Source organism: Poecilia latipinna, unplaced genomic scaffold (assembly GCF_001443285.1).
Source record: "Poecilia latipinna isolate Pla-1442-1.1 unplaced genomic scaffold, P_latipinna-1.0 Scaffold1566, whole genome shotgun sequence".
NCBI lineage: Eukaryota > Metazoa > Chordata > Actinopteri > Cyprinodontiformes > Poeciliidae > Poecilia > Poecilia latipinna.
Genome location: NW_015114182.1, coordinates 63,878 through 70,376, shown reverse-complemented (window position 1 = coordinate 70,376; position 6,499 = coordinate 63,878). Strand labels below are relative to the sequence as shown.

The 6,499-nt window shown below is 38.5% G+C and overlaps 1 long non-coding RNA gene across 1 annotated transcript in view; it reads right to left on the bottom strand.

Annotated features, from left to right (window-relative positions):
- Positions 1–318: 318 nt before the first annotated feature.
- Positions 319–6,499, bottom strand: part of LOC106963663 (uncharacterized) — a 29,698-nt gene continuing 23,517 nt past the window's right edge. The window contains exons 3-4 of the long non-coding RNA XR_001428231.1: positions 4,115–4,250; positions 319–3,082 (exon numbers count right to left, since the gene is read on the bottom strand). This is a non-coding gene — a long non-coding RNA (uncharacterized LOC106963663). The remainder of the gene's footprint in view (positions 3,083–4,114; positions 4,251–6,499) is intronic.

Below are 6,499 nucleotides of genomic sequence, written 5' to 3'. Positions count from 1 at the left end.
TAAATATTACTCAACAGTCATTTTCAGTGTTTAAAAAAAAACAAAAAAACAATAGAAACATATTGCATAAAATGGAAAACACAAAACATACGTCTAAATAAATTCTGTTTAAATTTATTCTTTAAGGCAATCAACTTTACAAAAGTATAAAAAACAATCCAGAACACATCCATTATTATTATTAATACTTATTAGTTCCTGGTTTGAATTAATTACAGACTTAATTTATTGTCTTTTCACAAAAAATGGCAACAAAAATATTAGAGTACACAGAATAAATACTGAAAAAAAATTACATTTAAATATATAAAGGTGTTACTGGAGCAGGTAAAAAGAAGAGATATATTTTTTAAAATCTAGAAAAAATATACAAATTATAATATGGTGACTAATATGTATAAAAAGAGCAAATAAAAACAATATACAATCAGTAAACTTTACTTGTGTTTAGCAATGATGTAACTATTAAGATTATATTTTATTTGTTGATGTTCTTTATGGATTTTTTCAGGTTTTCAGATTAAGTTCATGAAGATTATCCAGCTTTTCCGTTTTAAATTTCATCCGTCCACTTATTTTTTTTTATTTTTATTTTTTTGAGAAACGATGTAAGAATCTGGGCACCAGGGACTCGTTTTATGGCCATCTGCAGAAAGCTGGCTGCAAATTTAATAAAATAAAATATCTGCCAAAAGAATGTTTGGTGGATCCGAAACAGCACAGAAAATATGTTCCAAATATATTCAAAAAGTTTTTAAACCTGCACAAAATACCGCTTCAGCACATTGTTTTGTTCCGAGGAAGTTATAAACCAACAAAGCCAGAAACTTGGATGATTTAAGACGGGAGTCCAGCCATCAGGATCAGGGCTGCTGCCGTTTCCTCGCCTGCCTGGCCTTTCCACCGTATCGATCAGCGTCTCCGACAGCAAAACACGGACCAGAAAACGCTTTGTGATATTTTAGCAGGTGAGAAGGATGGAGGCAGAGAAAAGAAGAGCAAAGAAAGGGGAGACAAGGTGGGAAATGAGGTGAGGAGGAGGGGCTGGTCTGTTTGAATTTTCCATTAAAAGAATCATCTGCTGCAGCGCGGAAGAATAGAAACGGACGGATGGATGAAGAAAGGAGGAGGAGATGAGTTAACATATCTCTATCAAACTCTGACGCAGCGGCAAACTTCATTCAGTCGATGAAAGCTCCTGGAAAGGCTGAAATGATTCTGTTAAACCCAAACACCTGGGTAGCTGCGGCGCCGCGAGTTACGGACAGCAGAGCGGAAAAAGGCCGAGTGCTTGGAAACAGATGGCAAATATATGCTAATGGAAACCAGGAAGTGGGCGGAAAAGTGAACAAAAATACAATATATATCTGCATAGATGTTTTATTTTATTTTAATTCATATCCAGGATGTAAAAGTGGAAAATAATCACCTGTTTTTATAATTCACACAGGAAATGGCACTGATGACATCCTGGCTCAAACTGAATGCAGATGAAGCAAATCTGCTGTAAAACAGGAAAATATGAACGTCTGCAGATCTTCCTGCTGTTTTTGTTGGTAAGCTGAACTTAGAAAGGCTTTTAAAATCCCTAATTTATGTGTTTCCATTGATCCCAAACTGAGTTTTTTATTCACTATTTAAGTTTTTATCAGGTTTTCAATCTAGAAGTTGGTGTTCTGACTATGTTTTCATTTTAAGCACTTTAGAGTTTTAATCTTTTTTACTTTAACTTTTTCCACATGAACATTCAAATTTAGATACAGAATTTTATTTGTAAAAATTATGAAACCCATGTATAATTTCCAGTCAAATTCAGATTTCAGTTTCTCCGTTGCCTAAAATCCCATGAAGCTAAAATGTGAATTCAACCTGATAAAATGTGGAGAAGTTCAACGGGGTGTGAATACTTTCAGGGTTCTCTGCAGCCTCAGATGGATGAATCAGGAAGCTCGTCTGATTCATGGAGCCTCCTGGGTTTCTCTGAGATGACCCGATCGACCAATCAGCTCGCTGACATTAACGCGGCGCCTAACCAGCAGCGGCGTTCCCGGCTGCACCGGCAGCTCTGCAGGCGCTCGTCGCAGTTTACAGACAGAAAAATAAATACTCCGTCTGGACATTAAAAAACCTGCAAGACTTTTACAGTCAAGCAACAAACTGAGGAAACAAACATGACTGAGAAAACCTGAAATGTCAAGTTGACGGGGATCCCTTCCCCTTGAGCTGGATTATTGCATCTTCAAAAATCACCGGGTTAATCCAGAATAAGTTACCTTTTATCAAATGAAGCCCCTGATACAAATGATGCTCTATGATGAAATGACAAGGAGTTAATGCAGAAAACAGCAATAAAAATACAATAATTATCTAGAATATTATCTAGAATATTCTGTGGCCCTGTAGGCATCTCTACAGGGCCACATAAAACTTCTTGGCGGGCCGGATTTGGCCCTCAGGCCTCAGGTTTGACTCACGTTCTAGATTAAAGCAGACTGAACAGGGCTGGTGCTAAACTTTAAGTTTAATTTGACTGAATCATTGGATCAGAAATGGACCCGTTTACCTTTATTTGTGAAGATTTGTCTGTTTTAATCTGGTTCTAAACTAAACTGACAAAAACAGACAACTTCAAACGGTGAATCAACAGTAAATCTGTTTGCTTTGAAGAAATAAGGTCACTGCTGATTGAGTTTCTTAAAGCGTATGAAGGAAATTAAGAGAGTGATACTGAGTATTGTTTTTCCTTTCTTTTTGTTTCTCTGATATGTGTATTTATTTACTTTGGAGATTAGGTTGTTTAATGTAAATCTGCCACTTATTTTGCATTACATAATGTTAAAAAAAAAAAAAACGTGTTTGTTGATGATGTGGGAATCTTTTCCCTTTAATTTGTTGTCGGTTTAGAGGGACTTTCTGCTACTTTTAACGGCAGGAGAGTCTGAACCGGATCAAAACGAGGAATTATTAAAGATTCTGTCATCATCTTCCTCCTCCTCCTCGCCTTCCTCCTCTGCCATCGGCCGGCCAGAACGGTCCTGAAATGTCATGTCCTGCTGCTAATGAGGTGGGAGCGTGTGTGTGTCTGCAGGGGTAAGAGGAGATTAGAGCTCGCATGTCCACGGTCAGAGGAACGACTTCACTCACACACACACACACACACTCTCTGACATTTAGCTGCACCATAGACTCTAATTTTGTTTCAGCGTCTGGCCTTCAGTCCGGCCTCTTCTGTCGCTCTTTTCTCCCTCCATTAAAAACACTCTTATTCTGTTATTGCGTCTCTTTATTGTTTCATTGGTTTTTATCGCTCTTCGTTTTTATTAATAAGCAATCCGCTGCTTTCTGCTGAACGTCGACATCCCATCGATTGCAGCGATATAAACATAAAGTCCAGGAGAAACTGGTCTAGTTCAACTTGTTGCTGTTTTATTGTCTTTTTCTGATTAATCGGATCAAACTTTCCCATATCTATAATCAGAGGAATAACGGAAAGTTTTAAAAAGACTGAACGTTTGACAAACATCCTTTCTTTGACCGTCACAATAACAAATTTTGATAGAGAATCAATTTGCTGGTTATCCTCCAGCAAATTGATTCTCCAGCACTGTGAAATGTTATAAAAAATTAATTATTTTTAAAAAATAAATTAAAGTTGTTTTATCAGTCATTGGATGAAAGTGTTCAAATTTTAGTTTTTAGATGTGATCTGAAGGGTTTTTATGCATCGTTACCAGCCAAGTTGCAGTAGTAACTAGTTACATTTACTGGAGTAACTTTTTTAAAATGTACTTTAATAAGCATTTTATACTTTTTGCTTTTATTTGAGTAATTTTATTATGAAGTATTTCTACTCTCACTTGAGTAAAATGTCTGGATTTTCTACCCACTGAATGAAAATCAAAAATGTTTTAACCAAAAATTCACCAGACACAGACCTGCAGTTCCTGTTAAACTTTCATAAGTTTGACTTATTGTCATTTTCATCCTTTAAATACCAAAATTTTCACCTGACATTTTTTTTATCCATTTACTCTGAACTTGAGTAGATTTTCTACTAAATACTTTTTTTATTTTTAGTTGTGTAATTTCTTGGACAGATGCTTTGTACTCTTACTTTTTGGTGTACTCTTCACATCTCTGTCAGAAAGCTGATGTTCTGCCTGCTCGCTCAGTTCTGTCACTGATTGTGTGCATCGATGACTTTCCGTACATCAGTGATCGCTCCTCTTGGACCGTTGCTGTAAATAATCCTGCAAATAGACGAGAACAGAAGTCTGAGCTTCACACTTATGAAATGCTTGACTTTACCCATCTGTCTTTTTGATCTCCACCTCTCTCTCACCCTCTCTCTCACACACACATGTACACACACACACACCTTCATCCTTCATTGCTATTGTTCCACACATATGCAAGCCAGCACTTGCACTGAAAAAAGGAAAATAAAAGGCTGTGGGAAACTGCACTTCCTCTCCAGATGCCTCGCCTGCCCTCATTAAAAGTGATGTGTGCATGTCACACGTACATGCGTACACACACATGCATCAAATCACATCATCTCCAACTGTCATATTAGTAAAATATTAATGCTGAGCTCCTCTGCGTGTGCATGTGTTTCCTCTCGGGGGGGAGGCTTTGTGCCTGGGTGGGGATTAGTGACAAAGATCTGAGACCTGGGTGGTCATCTTGCACCGATTCACAGTAATTGGCAAAAAGGGAAAAGGGAAGAACGATTCGAAAAGGTGACTTCTGAGAAAAAACGTAAAAATGATGAAACAGAAACAAGCCGATGCTTGGTTTACGTTTCCATTGTTCTCTGCAGACTGGAAATGATGAAAGTATTTAGATGCAGACGGGACGAACTGCAGCCTGAATTAAGCCGTTCCACATTAAATCAGCCTGAAAGAGTAAAAAACAGCACATCAAGTGGTCAAAACTGAACCGATGTTAATGTCTGCACTGCAAAACAAAAAATCTTCTTAGTATTTTTAGTCTAGTTTCTAGTGAAAATGTGTTTGTACTCTTAAAATAAGACTAAACTAACTTATAAATAGCTTTTCTGCCAGAAACAGGAGGTTGGTTTAAGTCAATAATAAAAAAAATGTTATAGTAAAATACATAGAATGACAACGGCACCCAGATAATTGTCTGTGTGATATGACGGTGATGAGGCGGTGAGCAGCGCTGCACCCCACACCGACTAACTGCATCTTAGCGCCTAAAATAAAATTATCATTTACACTGGGTTATCTGAAAGTAAAACATCTTCTAGCACATTATATTTATTCTTTTCTTCCACTAACTTGAGGGATTCCCAAGTCGTTCCCTGCCCAGCTGAGAAACACTCCAGTCCAATTCTGATTGATTAAAATCTCGCCTTCCAGACAGTTTAGGCTTTCTTCCATTGACTTGGATTCCTCTGGTAGAATTTTTACGCTGTTTTAGAATCATATTCTACTTTTAGTTTTAGTAATGGCACACATTTTCAATTAAATTTTTACCATTCTTAACATGTAAGGGGCCAAACACAATCATTTCAAGGACCAGAAATGGCCCCCGGGCCACACTTTGGACACCCCTGCCTTGAAGGTTTTCGGAGTTGTCACTAAAATCTGCAAGTTTTTTCTTACCTGTGTGGAATATTACCAAAAGTTATTGCAGTTTGTGCCCCAATGGAGAAAAATACATCAAATGGCAAAAAGATGTTCAACACAACGCTAAAAAAAAAAGACATTCTCCCTGCACAGCCGGATCATTTCTTTAACAGATATTTTTGAGAAGAAATGATAGTTATAACCCCAAACCCTATTTGACAAGTGACCTCTGGGATACACGGTGCAAACAACACTGCATCAATGGTTGCCATGCAACGCAGATGGCACCACAAGTAATAACAAGCAACCTTTCGAACGGGCCGGCTCACAGGAAAGCGCCAACCCCAGGGGCTGCCGATCGCAACCAGCTGCAGGTGAACGTGGAGACAGCACATTTTTCTCAAACCTAATAAAGTCCTGAAGTAACACAAAGAGTAAGACGGATCAAGGGAAGTGAAACGGAAAGGAAAAAAAGAGTTGGGAGAGAACCGCAGAAGAAGGATGAGGGATACCTTGAAGGAGAAGCTCGGTTAAAGAAGACAAAGTGTTATTGCCGTTTGGTTCCACAGACCCGAGCAGGGGGCCTCCATCTTTTTCCTTTCGTCTCACGCACACAAATACACACTGGGGGGCAGGCGGAGGACGGCTCTTTGGGCACCAAGGTCTTTCCTCTCACTAAATTAAAACCATTAATAACCAACTGGGAGAAGAGGAAGAAAGAAGGCATGAGGGAGACGGATGGATGGTGGAAAAACAGATGTAAGAGGAATGGTGCGATTAGAGGATCGTAAGACTGCTGCAAGTGAGGCAAACTGATGGGAAACCTGAGGACTAAAGCGAGATGTGTGGAGAAAAGGATTAAAGTTTCAGGAACAACATGGTGTTGCATCGAGTCAACTGTTTTC